The sequence below is a fragment of the Hippoglossus hippoglossus genome, chromosome 10 (assembly GCF_009819705.1).
Source record: "Hippoglossus hippoglossus isolate fHipHip1 chromosome 10, fHipHip1.pri, whole genome shotgun sequence".
Classification (NCBI taxonomy): Eukaryota; Metazoa; Chordata; class Actinopteri; order Pleuronectiformes; family Pleuronectidae; genus Hippoglossus; species Hippoglossus hippoglossus.
Genome location: NC_047160.1, coordinates 322,779 through 342,898, shown reverse-complemented (window position 1 = coordinate 342,898; position 20,120 = coordinate 322,779). Strand labels below are relative to the sequence as shown.

Below are 20,120 nucleotides of genomic sequence, written 5' to 3'. Positions count from 1 at the left end.
AAAAACTGTACTGCAAAGAGTGGTCATCAAGACGAGAAAAGCGTTATATAAATACAGACCATTTACTATTTTACTTTACACAAAACCTTTTAATCTTTCAATTACAATCTGAAAAAAAGGAAAATAAATAAACAAAATCGTAAATTGTCTGCATTTATATGGTGCTCTTCTCACCCTCACCTCAACCTAACCATCATTCATATCTTACCCCTAACCTTACCCAGATCATTTGAATTAACAATGCCAATTAGGTCTTGATGTCTTGACAAGGTCAGTGTTTAAGCTGGAAAAGGTCCTAAAGGTTTAACAAAAACAAGGTCACACAGACACACACACACACACACACATACACACATACACACACGCACACGCACACACTCCAAACTCTGGCATCTCATTCCTTCCTTTTAACTGTTTATCCTTCTGTCCCTCCATCTTTCACAGACTCCACAGGTCACTAGTTAAGGCTTCTTGGTTTCTCTGACATTGGCCAATCAGTCCTGTCTGGAGGAGGAGGCATTCTCTGGTGTAAGGCCCTCCCTCCATTGACCATACAAGGTAACAGAGGAATGCATGGCTTGGCGGTCCATCTGCTTCATAAGAAAGACACAGACAAAGACCAGAGGATGTCCCACACTGACGAGCAACATTATTTTAGTGTGATTTGAACTTTTGCTAGCTGTGAAGAAAGGTTGAAAGGAAATTTAGAGAACTTAGGCAAGATACCCATATAACACTGTTGTAGAAGTAGCCTCACAGCGGACAAACAAGTCAAGCAGCAGCTGATTGATTTCACCCGGGAAAACCAAGTAAGCAGCCTGTGGCGATGACAAGAAAGAGATGAAAATGTCCAGGAGTGAAGCAGCTCTGAGCAGCACCTCAGCTGACCTGTAGCAGAGGACTTAATAAGGTATGAGATTCACAGAGATTACTCTAAAAAGAGTATACCGGTGTTGTCCAAGTAATTTTTTTTTTCAGGTTCATCACAAAAGTCACTACAGCATAACAATATTAATCTTGTTTCACAAGAATGAAAGCAGACTTGTTTTTCCCTGAAGGTTCTCCACACTGAGTTTGGTGTCAATCCAAAGCAGTGGTTCCAGAGTGCACTGTGTCCAGTGATGGCAATGTAGGGGTTTAGACAATATTCAAATACTTGGTCAAAGTCTCAAGCCTTTGCTCCAGTTCAGTTGTATTAACCAGCCAACCTAGCGAGGGCACTAGCCAATGCCCGTAGAAATGTGATATGACTTCATGTAATGTCTCAGCTTGGATATACTGTATACATACATAGTATATCTGCTTTTTTCATACGGCCATGATTCAGCAATGCTAAAAGCGGACATGCTTCAACACAGTTTTTATTAAATCATCTTACACAGTGTGATATGAAGTGACACTATATGTTGTCACAATGAATAGGGGGGTTGTAGGGGCTTATTTAAGTCAGCACATGTACTGACATAAGTCAGTTAAGTTTTAAGTAAGTGCATGTTTTGTAGATTCAGTGCAAGCCAAAAAGATAAGGAGGGCCAGAAAATCATAAAGTATACTGAAAAAACAAAAAGGCTACCTAAATGCCATTCACCCATACATTCTAACAGTACAATTATGTGCATCACTTTTTCTATCATGACTCAGTGGATTGGGGCTTAGAACCCAAAAACTTCTGCATGCAGAATTAGGGAGATGGGGATCAAACTGCAGATCTTCTGGTTCGAGGATAACCTGCTCTACTTCCTGAGCCACCCCTTTAGTATTTGAAAGCAACTGAATCGATCCCAAACAGACACAAATTCTAATCTGTGCAGGGTGAGGTAGGGTGGGGTAGGTTTGGTTTTATGCTCTCCTTAAAAACAAAGCAAAAAGTCTGTTGCGAAACCCTCCTGCAGTATGGCTGACATTGGTGTCACACAATGTTTCATCTCAAACAGTAGGCCAACATTTATGGCAGGGACTATAGACAACAGTTTCTATATATAGCAGACTTAGAAAGAAGAGGAAACAACTGCTAGTCATATACACACACATAGAATATACACACAAGCTTACTTAACTCCATCTGTTCCCACAGAGCCCTAGCTGTGCGAGTTCATGCTCCAACAGAGGGACGGGAATCAGAAGGTGTGGAAGAAATAGACCAGGTAAGAGCAACACACACACACACACACACACACACACACACACACACACACACACACACACACACACACACACACACACACACACATACTGGTCCTTTTACAAATGTACACACTGTTGACATAACGAATTCCGAGCCTCTACCCCAACCTTGTTACCTGACCCTGAAACCAGGTGTCAACCTTCGGACATTTAAGTAATGATGCAAATGCAGATATGCACTCAACACAATGTTTTAAAACTGAAATAGGTACTTTACAAAGAAAACAAGATATGCCCACAGCGTTAATTGGAACAGGACTGTACAGCAAGTTGGGTGAATTTTTATAGTTTCTCCCCAGACTTTTACTGGAAACAGCTCTGTAAATTGTGGCTTTCAACCAGCTGGGACTATGCACTTGGATCTTAATTTCCTCCAAAATGAGTTTGTACTGAGAGGATATCTGGCGTGTTAAGGGTTAATGATGACGTAAAGGGACTGCATTACATATTTTAGAAGTCTATCTTCCCAAAGTCCAGTTACTAAAACACATGTTGTAACACCCCAGCTGCCAGGAGCTGCTGTCCTGCTGATGACTGGGATGAACATGAGAAAGTGCAGAGGGAGGAGAGGAGGAAATGCTGTATTTATTTACTGAGTAGTCAGGGCACTGAGTTAGGAAGACTTTCACATAACCTATCCATACATAATCAACACCAGTCCTCCCTTGGGACCAAGAGACCATCCATGATTCCCAGGGTCAGTTTCACATGGGAGAAGGAGGGGGAGCAAGAGGAGTTAAGACATAGCCCATGGAAGACCTCATGAAAATACCCCTGACTCAGATGATGTAAACAACCCCCAACCAGTTCAACTCTTTTGGCTTGGCCTTAAAATAATATCTACTCGTAAATGGTCTGTATTTATATAATGCTTTTCTAGTCTTAATAACCACACAAAGCACTTTACACTAAAGTTTTACCATTCATACAGTGCTTTTATGTGCAGCACTTTCTGTATTGTACATCATTCATACACTGCCGGCACAGCTGTCAGGGGCAATTTATGGTTAAGTATCTTGCCCGAGGACACTTCAGAATGTGAAATGGGGGACATGGGGATCAAACCACCAACTTTCTGGTCAGGGGACAACCCGCCCCCTTTGTGACCCTTCATGAGGGGTTATGCTCCACATATCTTTCCTTTTCAGCAAGTGTATATTTCTCATCATTGTCTTGTTACTCCTAAAAAATGTTTTAAATTTTTAAAACCACTGAACCAATCATAACAGCCATAACTTCCTGTGCCCCTGGGCTCCCACCAAAAATCCTCTCTCAGTTCCTTACAGCCTTAATGTTCTGCGCTGCACTTCACTTTGACAGGGTCCTGTAGCTACTCTGATCAAGCACCAGTGTTTGACTCACTGTTCAGCATTGCCATTTTTGGTAACTGATTTTAAGCCCCACTTTCCAGTGACTTTTATGACTGTTTCTTTGTGGACGAAACTTTGACAACACCACTTCCTAAATCACTGCACTAGTAAATCTTTTTATACATACATATACATTCATACATACATTTTGTACATATATGAGATTGTGTGTGTGTGTGTGTGTGTGTGTGTGTGTGTGTGTGTGTGTGTAGTGTGACAGACAGATGGATACAAATTGAGAAAGGGCTTCCTGTGTGTGTTTTACAGAGCCAAGGAGAAACAGAAATATGACCATATTAGGCAATGTTTGGCTCAACAACAGAGATGGCTCTGACTGTTATCACAGCCTGTCTTAACACACACAGACACACAGACACACACGCACACACACAATCTCACATATCTACAAAGTAAAAAAGACTTAATTTCAATCAGATTTACTCGTGCTGTGATTTTGAAGGTGTTACAGTTTCTGTGTAATCTGTTCTTGAACCCTGGTGCAGGTTGAAGTAGGGTGCAGTAGATTAGGTTTTGTGCTCTCCTTAAATGGTAAAAACAGCAAAAATCTGATGTGAAACCCTTCTGCAGTATGGCTGAAATTTGTCTCACACAATTTTTCATCTTGAGCCAGCATAGATGACGGGGACCATAGACAACATTCTCTACATATAGCAGGCTTAGAAAGAATAGTAAACAACTGCTAGTTATATACATACACATAGAATATACACACAAGCTCACTTAACTGCATCTGTTCCCTCAGAGCGCTGCCTATGTGTGCTCATGCTTAGAGACAGAGGAACGAGAATCAGGTGGTGTGAACAAAACAGACCAGGTAAGAGCAATACACACACACAAACACACATAAACACAGACACATCGGCATAGTGCATTCCATAGCCGCTTACCCTACCCGTAACCACCTTGTTAAGCCTTATGAGACAAATTGTGATTTGTGAATATGGGCTGATATGATTGATTGATTGATTGATTGATAACTAAATGCCTAACCCTAAAATAAAATAAGACACAGACACACACAAAATACTGTCAGCCCCATCGTCTTTTTTATACTAGTGTGAAACATGTAGGTGCTTAACAGAGTTTTGCAAGTGTATGACACACCTGTGGAGCCTGAGTTTCCCTCACACAGCACACAGCTCAGCTCAACAGTTAAGCCATAATCCACATCTGAGGATCAACTCTGGGACCAGAGTGAACCAACAAGAAAACTTTGATTCTCATTTCATATTTAGCTAAAACACACAAACAACAGAGAGCTTCACAACTTGGACAATTATTTTCTTAGTATTTGATTTTCATAAATCAAGATTCCATTGCAACAAAAGATTAAATTAAATTTATTTTTACTGAGAACATTTTACTTTTTACAGTATACACATGGCATGAAACTTAAAACCATTATAACCCGGGTAGGTGTTCTTCTAAAATGGGAATAATGTGGTTGGTCTTTTGTTTTATTTGTTTTATTAGTTTTATTTCTTTCTTTTTGGATGTCGCTGTAGCAGAGTATAGCCAATGTCACTCTCATTTATGTCATGTTGTGCTATGTTTTTAGGTTCAGGATGTAAATGTAACATATTTTAACAACAGCATGTAAATGTGTAAAATAGAGTGTAAATGATTGATAATGGTTGGTCTGATGTGTTCATGGAATGGCCACACAGCTAGGCTGCTGCAGGACCTGTCACAAAATTCTATGTATAAAGATAAATGTATAGATTATATGAAGGCTCTCCATATTAAGATGGAACATGAGTAATCAGTTGCCAATAAGAAGGTCCACTCATAGTAAAATGTGTCTTGTGTAGTCCTAAAATTAAATTGCAACAGGTCCTGCAATCACCTAGGAAGAAAACCTCTCTACAGTAAAAACAGAAAGCGAAAGTTACAGATATTTGCTTTATTTTCTGTGATTGTATTAGATTGTACTTTTCATTATCTGAAGAACATGAAAAAAGAAAACAAAATGTTTCAAGCAGCTGTCAGATATTTCAGATGGTAAATGTGTGAATTTAAGCAGATTTGCAGACGACAGAAAGTAATAGTTCTGTGGCAATGAATTGGAGCAAGCAACTTTGATTTTGACCAAGTGTAGAGAGTATGGATGGATACCTCTCAGAATATCTGCATACTGTATATGAGTGTCTAAGCAGTCCAAAGCGTCTTTCAGAGAGATCGTTCAGTGACTGAACATGTAACATTTGTAAATCCAAGGGGTTGAGCAGAGTGAACAGGAGAGGCCAATGCCTGGATAATTTGTTGTTTCTCAGTAGATCCACTACGTACCGCAACAAGAAGAGGCAAGAGGAATTGGTAGGTATGTCATCCTGATTACAGTGCAATACGTCTCGACTCTCTCAGACACTCACACAGATAAATATCTTCCCACATTACAAATCCTAATCACAACTATCCACACAACATGGAGATGATGATTGTAAGAAATGAGAAGTTTGAAGCTTGGTGTCATGTATGCATACACACACACACACACACACACACACAGGAAGGCATTGAGACAAGACTTCACGTGGGTCTGTGGTTTTGTGTGTGAGAGAGAGAGAGAGAGAGAGAGAGAGAGAGAGAGAGAGAGAGAGAGAGAGAGAGAGAGAGAGAGAGAGATGGTCTTTCTTCTTAATATGGACTTGTTGGGCCCAGAGCAGAGGGAGAAGGACTAAATAAAGGCGCCCTCCTCCTCTGCTGCCTCCTCACTGTGACTAGAAAAGGGAATGTATTTAGCCAGAAGGGTAGGGGGTGGTGGGGGTGACAGACTATCAGTGGGAGCAATCACATCCTGGAGGAGGGAATGTTTATCCAAAGCAGCAATCCCTTTTTCCATGTTCCCTGAAATGAAAGACTGTCTTGGGCCATATATGGGCAGACTGGGAGTTTCCAGCAGAACAGAGTCCGAGCATTCTCTTTCTGCTTCTGTCTTTATAGGTCTCTCATTGTGTTGTGAAAGAGAGTTCAATTTCAACATCTGTACATTTGATATGAATCCAAAGTAGATGCCACTTATATTCCAATTTCATATACTGAGACCTGAGGAAGCAATTTACACCACTCCTTCTGTTCAGTCTCCAAGGTCCTGAGTCTTACAATAATCAGGTCTTTAAATACTGAATGACAAAACATCATGTATAAGCTGCTGTTATATCCCACAAACAAATGCAAGTCAATCAACCTAAAAACTGACAGATAAGAGCTGTGGATGGTGGGCTAAAGCTAGAACTGTGCTAAGCCACCACACAATATCAACAGTAGGAATACAAAATGTTTGGTTACGTTATGTATACAGTGCATGGACTCATCTATCTAAGCTGCTGTAGTGTATGCCGGTGGCTCTACGATCTGTATCATTTAGACAAACCAAACAGGCCCAGTTTTAATTAACCTCCTACAGCTTGTAGTGTGAAGCAATATGGACCAATAAGATTGACTAATCAGCCGATTTAGATTCTTTGGGGCTGTGATCTTAAATTTATCTCAGTCTAATAATGCCCTTTTGGATGGGATTATCAAATTATAAAATTGTCACACTGACTACATGAGCTGCAGCAGCACTACCTCCACCTCACTCATAAGCACCTTGATTTTGGTGTTGGAAAAGTTAAGATAAGAAATCATTGATCAGCAGGGTCATTTAATATTGATGAGGAGCTTTGGTTTGACCATTTATGTTTGAATGTGGGAGTGTAGAGGGCAGGGTATGAGGCAGACCAATGTACCCTTTTTTCCAGGTGGACTGGGATTTTTCAGCCGTGCATCTGCAAAGTTTTTTAAATCTGATGATTTGTTTTGCGTACGCCATTTTCTGCTATTGTGCGCATGTTCACTTTTAGTTTGAATCCTATGCAATGTTTTATAAGTGAGTCTAATGATGTTATAATTATAGAGGAAGATAAATACCCAGGTTATCACATCATATTCTGAACACAATTAAATCCAGTGTCATACAGACAAAAATAATTCAATGAAAAATCAGTCCATAGGAAATCACCAGTGGAATGTCTCACTTAATTACACCAAAATGACAGCCCATGTGTAGCACATGGAATTATTAAACTGTCTAAGCTGACAAAATTTATGCTGTCTTTATTTTTTTTCTATCCGTTGACGTGCTGCTCTTCCCTATGGCCCATGGTGCAGTGCTGCATCTCTGGTCAGTTGGTAGTCTGAGATGAAGCACTGTAGCTCGGGACGGAGGACAGAAATATCAATCTGAGCATGTCCACAGTCATGTAACTGCATCAATCAGCAGGTAAATGGTACATGGACATTATTTATATAGTGCTTTTCTAGTCTTATCAACCACCAGTGCTTAACACTACCAGCCACATTCACCCATTCACACACACACATTCATACAGCACTAATATATGATGTGCATAAGTACCAGATATGTGGTTTTCTTGTGTTAGGGAGTATGATGTGAAATGATATGATGATGCCAGTCGAGGATGATGTACGCCCACATCGAGTCTGTTTCTGCTAGAGGTTTGTTCCAGTTAATGAGGGAGTTTCTCTATAATATTTAAGGTCTCAACCTTACTATACAAGTGCCTTGAAATACTGTATGTTATGATTTGGCGCCATACAAATTGAATTGAATATAATATGTTTCTATTAACATTATAGAAAAAAATGTTGTCATAAAATGTGGACTGTGTGCAAATAACCAAGAGTCAGCATTATATATTTTGGTATAGCTTTCCAAAATGTGGAAAATCCAGTTTAGCACTTTGCTTGTCTTTGTAAGTCTTTTTACCCTTATAGAGCTATATCAACCGGCACCCCTTATTCTATTCCATTATTCTATTCTATCATCCAATTCTGTAATTGTCCATTGCAGTGAAAAGCCTTCAATTCCAGCTTGTGAATCCATTCAGATTAATTAATTTTACAACATTTAATCAATATTGCTTTAAATTGTAAATGGTCTGGATTTAGATAGCTCTTTTCTAGACTTGAAGATCACTTTTTTGCAGTTTGACCCATTTACACACATTCATAAAGTGCATCTATGTGCAGCACGTTCTCTATCACACATCACTCACACACTGTCAGCACAACTGTCAGGGGCAATTTGGGGTTCAGTATATTGCTCAACGACACTTCAGCACATGGATTGGAGGAGACTAGGATCAAGCTACCAACCTTTTTGTTAATGGACGACCCGCTCACCTCCTGAGCTACAGCCACCTTAATAAAATGCAGAAACCATTTTTGAAGTGGCACTATCAGAAGAAGGAAAGAAAAGCACAGATGTGGTCGTTTCTAATGTGAAATCAACAGCTGCAGTGCTGCATGTGAAGAATGGATCCATTGCTGTTGGTGTCATGAAAATAATGGATCAAATCAAAAGATTTATCTCCTCTCTCCTGGGGTCCAGTTTTCCCAGGAATCCCTTGACCTATCAGAAAGGGGGATTCCTGGAAATACTGTTCTTGGGGGTGGGGCTTATCAGCAATTCCATGGGCCATATGATACACCATGATCTTGTTTGGTGCCAATGTTTGACAACGCTAGGGCTAGAGTTGGTGTTAGAGAAACACTAATCATTCTTTCAGTCACATGTGATTCTCCGGGTGTCCTTACTGAGGGGCTGCAATGTAAGCAGCCAGCGCACAATATGTCATTTAATATATGAATACTGCTCATTGATCAATAAACTGTCAAAACAAAGAAATAATTGAATATATTGACTTTTATTTTATTACATTTTTGTAATTTACATTTTTGGGGCTTTTTTTGCCTTTATTTTGGATAGGACAGAGAGCTAGCTGTGAAGGGGGGCAGATAGTGTGTGTGGGGGAGGACATTCAGCAAAGGGCCGCTGCGGATGAGACATATCTTCAATAGGGTGGCAGCTCTACCAGGTGAGCTATATGCTGCCCCAAATATTTTGTCATTCATTGTATTTGAATCCTGCACTTTGGGATTAGAGTACAATAGGAAAAATGCCTTGAATTTAAAATGATTTAGAATTTAAATTAATGAACTTCAAACTTTCTTTTACAACCAGACTGTTGACACAGTAAAAAGGCAGCTTTGTCCAGTGACTTCTCACTCTGTCCCCACCAAATCAAACCAAATTAAAAGGATTGGAGAGGCCATGCATGTCCTGCATGCAAGTCATTCAATGCTGACTTTTTCAAATTGTAAAAATGCCATTTCATAATGTTATCACATGATGTCTTCTACACCACATCTTGATGAATGTTTGCGTAATTTAAGTGAAATGTATATCGTGTCTCTACTAATATTGGTTTCAAAAGTTCATGCATTATTATATTATAGGGTGAAATGTTAAATAATCTTTCTAACTTCATAGTGTCATCATCATGACATAATTCTTACCATACTTAATGATAATTTCTGATCATGTTTGTTTTTTGTCTGTATTTCTATAGAATGTAGACATACCGAAAAAAAAAATTTAAACTATGCATTTTTGTCATTTTCATTCTGACTTCTTCAAGACGAAATCTATACTATATCATTTGAGCGGGATTAATTTGTTTATAAATAATGTCATCTATAATAAAATGTAATGAATGAATATTATTATTATTGTTAGTTTACAGAGAATATGGATAATGCATGTGATTTGCTATCTTACAAAAGAGATCCAGAAATATCTCCCTGTTTGTCTGTCCACAGTTCCACAATAAGGTTTTTTGGATGAGTCCAAATCCAATCCAAGCCCCCCATTTAATTTAAACCACTTTCTAGGTACAGCGGTAACATCTCAAAAGGTTGCTATGTGAGTTTCTATATAGACCCCCTCACCCCTCTCAGAGTAAAATCTAATTGAACAATGACAGCTTAATTTATACCCATCTTCAACCAACTCTGGATAGTGTAAAGACCTTTTACATCTATGACATAAAGAAGGAAGGTAATTCAACAGATGAAGCCTTATGCTCCCAGATCCACAAATATCAGTGATAAAATGTTACTGATAAATGCTGATAATTTAATGTTCGAAAGTTTAAAAAGAAAACATGATGATAAAATGAGCAATGATGTTTACAAATGCCTACAAGATTAACGTGCTTAATAGGAAGTAAAGTATGATGTGTATGTGTAGGTGCTGACGTTCCTGTAGTGAGTGAGTGTTGTTTTGAGGAATTTACTATACTTAGAAAAAACTAATTTTGGGCCCTGTAATGTTTACGTGGCTTGTTTGTTTAAATTCTACAATAAAATATTATTTAAGTGCTTTTACTTCAAAATGCTGTGTGTTATTTAATCTGCTACTTGAAGTTTGTTAGTAATTATGAATCATCATTTTGATAAGTAATTTTTATCATTCACGCCAAGTAATATTAACTACCCTTCTGTATTGACTGCACGACCCGACACAATGAAGTAATGTTTACTTGGGTAACGGGAATGAAATTCGAAACCCTCTTCCTGCTCAGCCAGTGAAGTAAGAGGACAGTTTGCGCTCCTTTCACACAATAGGATAGACACTGACCAGAGCAGCAGCACCTGACCCAGGACAGATGTCTCCTGGATGATTTTATAACTCATTTGATGAGACAGTTCATGGATGTGAAGCCACTGGGGTAGGTTGTATATTTAATTTACTTTGTACATTCATGTTAGCTCATCTGCTAAAGTCAGTGTGTGAGTAGGCCACAGACTACTTTGCTAGCATTAGCTTAGCTTGCTAGCTATTATCATGCTGGCACATGTGCTGCTTTTCTAGACACACACCAGCTAATTTTTGTGGACATGTTTTCAGTTGCTGAAGAAGGGACCCTAATGGTGGAAGCTATGTATCTGCTGTTTGTCAAAATGTATTGTGTTGTGTTACATTACATTTATCGTAGTATTTTGGAACATATTTTATCTTTCATTAAAATTGTTTAAAAGAGGTAGTATTGTATTGTTTTAGCATGGTGGTTAACTATGTTGTGTTTGTTAACCTTTTGTTTTAGAAAAAAGAGGAGTTAAGAAGGATCACAACATTTCCTCTCCAGCAACCATTTTGTCAACATTGGACACTGGTTTTTCGGACAAAGGACAGGGTGGCTTGCACGAAAAAAAGGTCTATGCTGGACTCACTCAGGCAGGTAATGTCTAAAATTCATATGATGATAATCTTATGTTGGGCTCGTGTACATGGATGGATGTGACACTTGGTTCATTTGGTCAAAGTGAAATATTTGTATTAGCTTCCCCCACTATTATTCCATCTCTACCTTCTATGTAAAGTCCCTTGAGATCATGTATATTATGATTTGATGCTGTACAAATAAAATCTAATTGAATTTAATTAAACTGTAAGACCACACTTGACAAAATATTAAATGAATGTACTCCATTAAATCATAAAACGTCACTCTCTACATTCAGTCCGTAGCTCGCTTCACCACTGCTTGCTCTCTATCCATAGTGAATGTATAGGCAGTTATATAATGTTCTGTCTGTCTAACAGCAACATATCAAAGGTAGACGAGACATCATAATCCGCTGCTTAATAGAGTAACTTGGAGAGTCTGGAGAGGAACTCATCAAGGACTACCAGGTAAATTTGTGATGACGATTATTCTGACCATAATAAAAGTATTTTTTCCAACCTAAGACTTACTCTTATCTCTGTACAAATACTTTATAGGCAAACCACTCATATCCCTTTGTGTGGTTAAAAAAGACAAATATATTAATTTGCATTCTTCATTAAGATATTTACTACAATTGACATTTAAGATACAGTACCAATCAAAAAGTTGGCCTAACAACTTTTTGATTGGTATAGTCAATAGTTAAAAACAGTCCATAGTCTTCTAAGTTCTGATTTCAAATGTTTTTTACATCATTTCAGCAAGGAAGCCAAAGAGGTCTTTTCTCATCATGACTTTAAGATCTGAAGGAAATGCAGCACAGGACGGCCACAACCCCTGACCATTGTTCTTGATGACTGTTGCAAATGTTTACCTTTTGCTCAATGCCTTAAAGAACAGAATTTGTTGGTAATTAACTTACTGCATTTCTATACTGTATTTCTTACAAAGCTATTGCACTTTACAGTGATACTTCATTGAAAATATAATCTCTGCAGATGTACACGTTTTTCTGTTTAGTCAGACTGTCTGAGTGATTTTCTGAAAGCTCTTGAAATTGTTAAAAAGTTTTGGCCACACTGTTGAGCATGAGGCCACTTTGTATGGCTAAAAGATTGTATGTTCTGTTATGGCAGTGGTTACAAAATATGCAAGCATTGCAGGCTAGCTGAGATATGCATACTTAAAGGCCTTAAGAGGTTAGTTTGGATTATTGTATGTGTGATTGTATGAGGTCCTTATCAATAGTCAGTGTATTCGCTACGTGGAGCAACAGCATGGAATATAAGCAATGATGTGCCATGGACGGGGTAAGCAAAAAAGGTATTTTAGCAAGTTAAAAGACCAACTAAACGCCATAGGAGAAATCACATATTTGTGTTTGTGTTATTGTGTGACCTTGGGAATCTGAATTGTCCCTAAAACACTGAAGTCACACAATAATACAAACAAACTAAGGATCTAGGCAGTTCATTACTGAGCTTCTGTGCTGGTGCCCGTCTCTGCTTCTTCTAACTGTGGATGTGCTGACTGCTATCTACTGTAGCTAATACACTGACTACAGAAAAATACCTGATACAGCCACACATTTAATAATCCTATCAAACTGTTTAAGAGGTCAAATGCATCAGAAAGGTCACATGTCCTATTTGAAAATGTTTTAGTCTGACTAGGTGTTTCAAATGCACTGATTTAGATATGTTTTAATGCACACCATATTGTATGTGTAAAAAGCATCCCACAAGGATTTAAGATACATTAGATAATGTTTGATATTCTTGAGGGAATTAATGAAATGTGCTATGAAGGGGGTTGAATTAAGTTTTTAGATCCTTTAAAATAGTAAAAGTACATACGCATCAGCAGACATAAGTGTGAGTATATTCATTGTGAAATCTTTATCTTGATCTTAGCAGCACAAGCTCTGTAAAATAAATGTAGTAGGATGAGAGTAAAATAATGATAATGGAAATAACGTAGAGCAACTTTACCATTCAGATAGTTAACGTAAGTTTCATTGTAACAAAACACTATACTGCAACAAAAACAAAAAAAAGATACATGACCTTCAAGTTCAGATCCAAAGGAGAGCAGGGAGAGACAAACAGTCTCTATACTTTCCTCTTCTATTTGGGAAAATAGAGAATAATAATCACTACTGTTCAAAATCAGCAAAATGTAAAACACAGATTATGATATGAAATTTTAAATAAATCTAATTTATTTAAAGTAACGCAGATGAACGAGTACTCTCTGCAGGTTGCTGTGCCTCATGTTCTATTGTATGAAAGGTTTAAAGCCATTAACTAAGAAGTTACTGTGTTTTGTATGAAACTGGTAAAACGGGAAGAAGTCGTCCACTACCATTGGGTACTAAAGCGAATGCCGTCAACCCCCTCCTATTCCTCTCCTCCAGTTGATTCGTAAAAACAAACTAAAATCGCACACAACTTAAACTTCTCCATCTCTCAATCTTAGGGGCGATTTGGTTAACTGAATTTGACCTGTTGTATGTCACAAACATGGCTTACCCTGCAGGGGCCAAAGATCCACACAGAAAATCTGCTTTTTCTTACTGTATTCCACACACTTGTAGTAAGTTGGAATATTCAGACTTTAAGTCTGTGTATGGAACAATTTGAAATATAATGCAAATAACTTTGCACAAAATGAATGCATAAATAATCATTTTTAAATCAATCCCACAATTGAATTTGTATTACTCAATCACTTAAGTTATCGACAATGAATCCTAGTTTGGTTTGCACTCATTATTTCAAATAAAACAATTTATATATAATCCTTTTTTAACTTGTAGTTTCACTCTGCTGTCTACAAAAGAGATACTAAATGAAATTTGAACATATTTAGTTTTTCCACAATGTTGCACTTTGCCAATTCACCAGTCAAAGTAATTTGTACAGAGTAAGTGACACACATTCACATGTTGCTGTGGTTGTGACATGGTTAAAACACATTAAAGAGATTGGTGGCTACATGACAGCCAAAGAGAGAAGCTGTATGCAGCTTCTGCATTCACACCTAACCATTAACAAGTCTTTTAGACAAGATCTCTACATAGTGCATCTTAATGTTGAACTTTCTCGCCTAACAAAGTGAAAATAAATGCTAATGCTAAGCTACCTGCAATTAGATAGTATCCCTTGCCTCCCAGAGCAATAACAGTCATGATTCAATCTCTGCTGGAATGAGGTGTGTTATAAAAACCACCAGTCCTTTCAATACTCACCGAATCCAAAACCAAACTGAACTGATTAGTGGAGATTTGTCCAGAAATTGCAAGCTATTAATGAAATTAATCGTTCAGATACTAATTAGATTTTTGCTTCATTGCTGCCGGATTCAAAGTATTATAAAGTTGTCGATTTGAGCACAGATTTATCTTAATTACACTACACCCAGACAGCCCGTACTTGCCTTTGTTCAGGGAAGGTCTGGCGGTGTATGCAACAGTGGTAAAGCGTGACCTGAGGACCTGCGCCTGCCTGGTGGCAGCATACTCTTGCTGTATGCTGATGACCTGTTGATAGTCTCCCTGTCGAAGGACACTTGTCGCTGTTACTCTATTTTGCTGTTGCAGAGACTTCCTGAATGTGGTCACAGAGCAGGCCTGGCTAAGCTACAGATCTGCTCGCCAGAGGTTACATATTTGGTAAACGGTCGGTTGTCTCAGGGCTGTTGCTCTCAAGATTGAGAAAAAATATTTTGCACATCTTGAACATTTCTGCTACTCAGCACATGACAGCAGCTTGTTAATCTGGCTATTAGGTGATCAAGCCTCCACCTTAAATTAAAGCACTCACCACTCCTAAACTCAGAGACTCTTCTTCCTATGATGGATGAAAATGATGAACATGACTGTGTTGTGGTTACTGAAAACCAGAGACCAGATTTGTTGCAGACACCAATACCAAACTCTGATTTGATTCTGTACATGGACGGGGCAGTAAGCAGACCGTCTGACACAAAATAACTTGCTGGCTATGCTGTAATAACTGATTAAGAAGTGTTGGAAGCACTAGCGTTACCTTCTGGTACCTCTGCTCAAGCTGCAATATTGTACGCCCTTGCAAGAACTTGCATTTTGGCAAAGAAGAAAGCTGCAAACCATTAAGATAAGCTTTTGGTTTTGATTTAAGTAAATTATAAAGATAGGAGGTTGTCCAGTCTTTTACGCGATCCCCGTGCCCACTGTCATGAATGGCCCATCACAGGTGGTAGAAGGAGGATCAATAAGATAATAAGATCACAATGTTGCGCACCAGGCATCACACAAGTTTCGCACACTTTATTGGAAAGATGCATTATTTGTCAGCAAACTGGGAGAAAGTACAGCACAGTGAAACACGATAATTTGTTACCTTCATTGCGTCCCTTTATAAATACGGAAATAGATTTGTACATGCGAAGCTATTAGAGGTACAAATACTTAATTGTAGACCAGTTTTTTAAGTAGGTTGAAGCTTTCCCAACTAGGAGACAGGATGCAAAAAAAATTGTCATTAAGATCCCTTCAGTGGATAGCTCAGGTCAGGTTGCCCACACACATTGCCTATTGCGCTTTATTCCATTCCAAGTACACCTAGTGCAAGCCAACCTTTGACACCCCATAAAAACTCTGCTTTGAACTGATAAGTATATGTCAGAGTATGTCAATAAAACTAACTAACTAACTAACTAACTAACTAACTAACCTAAATTAGACTTGTTTTATTTACATGTATCAAGCAGACTGCCAAAACCTTCAAATGAACCCATTCATCTCTTTCATGTTGGAGATTATGTGCAAATCAAATCTCTGGAAAGTGTCTCTATCTCAAAGGCCCGTTCCAGGTGCTGTTGACAACCAGAACAGCCCATAGGGTCTAAGGTAAAGCAGAATGAATCCACGCGTCAAGATACATGCCAGCCCATCCACCAGATGCCCATGAAGAGGTGACGCAGAGGGAAACAGAGGGTGGTTCTTCATCCTCCTCCTATTGGTGGTCTCAAAAGGAGGAGTTTGTTCTGACAACTTAAATGTTTCACATACAATAAACATTATCCGAAGTGCACACAGAGAACTAAATGAACTGAGTAAATCATTTTCAGGGCTGTTACCTTTTTGTGATTAATTATAAATAACAATTTGTATTCAAATCAAACATTTAATTGCCAGTTTCACTTTATATTTGAGCTTGTCTTTTGTTTTAATCAATTTTATTGTTGATGTAATTATTAAAGTGTTCCTATCCCAAGGGTGTGAAGGTCTAAAGTTCCGGGTCAGTTGGTAATTGTCCCGTATAATATGAGTGTTTGGATTTTAAAGATTCAATTACAGTAGGGGTGGGGATCGTCCAGCAAGACTGTTTGATCCGGCCTGCGAGGCAATTCATAAATACAAAAAACACACACACAAACACACACACATATAATTTAATATTTCTAGGTCAAACTGCTGGATGCATTTGTGCATCATGTCTACATTAAACTCTTCTGCATAAGACTGCCTGAGTTCTCCTTTCACCTGCTTCCAGGAAACTTCCATAACAATTATTCTTATTAGTTTAATACTTATTCTAACTGGTCTAATCTTAAATCATTTTATTGCTGTTTTAATTTATATTTATTGTATTGCCTGTATTATTGTATTACTGTCCCTCATCACCATTGAAAGGGTTCTCCCTCATTGTGTCTCCCAAGGTATGAATAAATAAATGATGATGAGGACTTGTTTATCATACAGCAATTATACACTGCCGGCACAGCCAACACAGGCAATTTGGGGTTCAGGGAGATGGTGATAAAACTGCCGACCTTCTGTCGAGCCACAGCCACCCATATACAATAATATTATTATTGCCCCAGGTGAAAATTTGTCTCTGCAGTATAAAAACATTATCAAATACATTCATCATCACACATTCTCCTTCATAGATAAAAATTACAATTTAGTGCAATATAAAACAGTGATAAACAAGGAAAAAGAAGAATAAGAGGATAGCAAAACATATACAAATTTCAGCCTAGGTGGTTTTAAGGGCTTTAATAGACAGGGAGACAAAAGTGTATTTAAAATGGTGGTGCCTTCTGAGGTGAACTCTGTACCATCTGCCTGAGGGAGGAGCTGGTAGTCAGAATGGATTACTTAAAGGTCCAGTGTGTAAGATTTAGGTGAAAGGGATTTAATAGCAGAAATATAAAATAATCCTAGTGATATTTTCACCAGTGTGTTTCGTCTAAATTGAATGAACTGTTGTCTTCTTTACCCTAGAATGGGCCCTTTATATTTGAATACCTTATATTTACATCGGGAGCGGGTCCTCTCTTCGGAGGCTGCCATGTTTTTTACAGTAGCCCAAACTGGACAAACTAAACACCTTTTGAGTTTTTATGACAACTGAAGGCTACCACAGGTTCTATTTCATGTTTGGAAAGGGAGTGTGAGGTGAGGGGTATTCAGCTGCAACATGCAACTTCACCACTAGATGTCACTAAATTCTAAACACTGAACCTTTAAATTAGGATTTTTTGGGCCTATAGATTGTTGCAGGACTGGGAGATTGGGATGTTCATGGACACCCATAATTTTCATAGATATGTTTATGTGTCGGTTGGTCTGGCTTTCTACTACTGCATGATAGAATAAAAGTTGCACTTTTGGTTTGAGCCTTCTCAGGAAGTGCAGCCTCTGCCGCATATTGGAGCAATAATAATCCAAATGGATTTACTACACTATCACTTCATCTATGTGGATCCTCAGATACCTGTCGGAACTTACCTGTGCTATGGCCTGGACATGGATGAATGGTCAGCAAGAGACTTGGGCACAGTCCCATTTCACCCCTTGGCCCTACCCCTTGTTTTCGAGGGTTATCTTGCCCCTTGAAACGGATTCAGAAGTGGTAGTGGTTGAAAGTCTTTCCGTGCACTCACTGTCAAACAGTGTCTTGTTTCATCTGTGATGCTGAACATCTAAGCAATATGCTGTGCAGTTTGCAGGGTGGTAGTTCTACTCTCACTAAACTGCTGGATGCATTTGTCATGCTCCATGGTCATTTAAGTGCTCTCAAGATCAATCAGGCTTTTAATGTAATCGCAGGTAATTTGCCATGTAAAGATACTATATTTAAATATGCATGGTAGCAGCCTTACAAAAAGACCTGGGAAGGGTTGGTGCTATTGACTACACACATATCAGAACATGACGAGAGTTGTGAGAATCAAATAATTTCACAGCAGTAATGTACAGGTTTTAATAATATTGTACTTTAAATGACATGTTTATTTTGGCGTAATGTTTGCTGTGAACACATCAAAAGGCTATTATAAATGTAGATTACATACCCCATATGCTCAGTGTTAATACTAATAATAATAGTTCTTCTCTATTGCTTTAACACTTTTATTGTGCAACTAAACTGAATTTTTATTTATTTTCTATTCTTTTTAATATAAACACCTCAGTTGATGGTGGTTTATTCGACATTAACTTCTTAGCCGAGGTGTAGTCGGAAGAGCTTGCCAGGACAGCAAACAGTCATGATTTTGTTAAGTGGCTAGCTCGCAGTGAGGGAGCAGCAAGCTGATTGGCAGATGCAGAGTGGAGTGGACGGGCTGAGTTGTAAGGTTTGACAATGTTCTGGATGTAGACTGGACCTGATTCGTTCACAGCACGGTACGCATGTACTAGTTTCTTGAAACGGATGTGGGCAGCCACTGGTAACCAGTGAATGGAGAGGAGGAGCAGTGTAGTGTGAGTGAACTTAGGCAGGTTGAAGACCAGTCGAGCGGCTGCATTCTGGATGAGCTGCAGATGTCAGATAGCACTAGCAGGCAGACCAGCCAGGAGGGAGTTGCAATAGTCTAGGCATGAGATGACCAGAGCCTGGAGCAGAACCTGTGGCGCCTTCGGAGTGAGAAGGGGACGTATTCTCCTGATGTTGTGCAGCATGTATCTACAGGAACGGGTTGTTGCAGTAATGTTGGCAGTCAGGGAGAGTTGACTGTCGAGTGTCACAACAAGGTTCCTAGCGGTCTGGGTGGGGGCTACATGGAGTTGTCAATGGTAATACTAAGGTCATCGGTGGGGAGCCTTTTCCTGGAAGGAAAAGTAGTTCAGTCTTATCAAGGTTAATATTCAGTTGTTGTGCGGACATCCACTGAGAGATGTCAGTCAGACAGGCAGAGATTCATGCTGCTACCTGTGTTTCAGATGGGGAAAAGAGAGGATTAGTTGGGTGTCATCAGCATAGCTGTGGTAGGAAAAGCCATGTGAGTGAATGACAGAGCCGAGAGAGATGGTGTACAAAGAGAAGAGGAGGGGACCCAGGACGGAACCTTGAGGGACTCCAGTAGTGAGAGGACAAGGTTCAGACACAGATTCTCTCCAAGTTACCCGGTAAGTGTGGTCATTGATGTAGGATGAGAGCAGGGAGAGTGCAGAGCCTGAGACACCCAGATCCTG

The 20,120-nt window shown here is 38.9% G+C and overlaps 1 protein-coding gene and 1 long non-coding RNA gene across 3 annotated transcripts in view; one reads left to right on the top strand and one right to left on the bottom strand.

Moving 5' to 3' along the window:
• The first annotated feature begins 599 nt into the window (after positions 1 to 599).
• Positions 600 to 20,120, top strand: part of LOC117769674 (storkhead-box protein 2-like) — a 91,421-nt gene continuing 71,900 nt past the window's right edge. Inside the window, exons 1-4 of one of the 2 annotated variants that reach the window (XM_034598747.1) lie at positions 600 to 910; positions 2,075 to 2,124; positions 5,793 to 5,831; positions 5,871 to 5,891. The gene's annotated coding sequence lies outside the window, so the exon portion shown is untranslated. Of the gene's footprint in view, positions 911 to 2,074; positions 2,145 to 5,792; positions 5,832 to 5,870; positions 5,892 to 20,120 lie in introns of both variants that reach the window. The other variant, XM_034598746.1, reaches the window with a different exon arrangement.
• On the bottom strand, positions 12,593 to 13,706 carry LOC117769720. Its single transcript, XR_004615285.1, has 2 exons — positions 13,226 to 13,706; positions 12,593 to 12,732 (listed from the first exon to the last, which is right to left on the bottom strand). It is a non-coding gene; the product is annotated as an uncharacterized LOC117769720 (long non-coding RNA).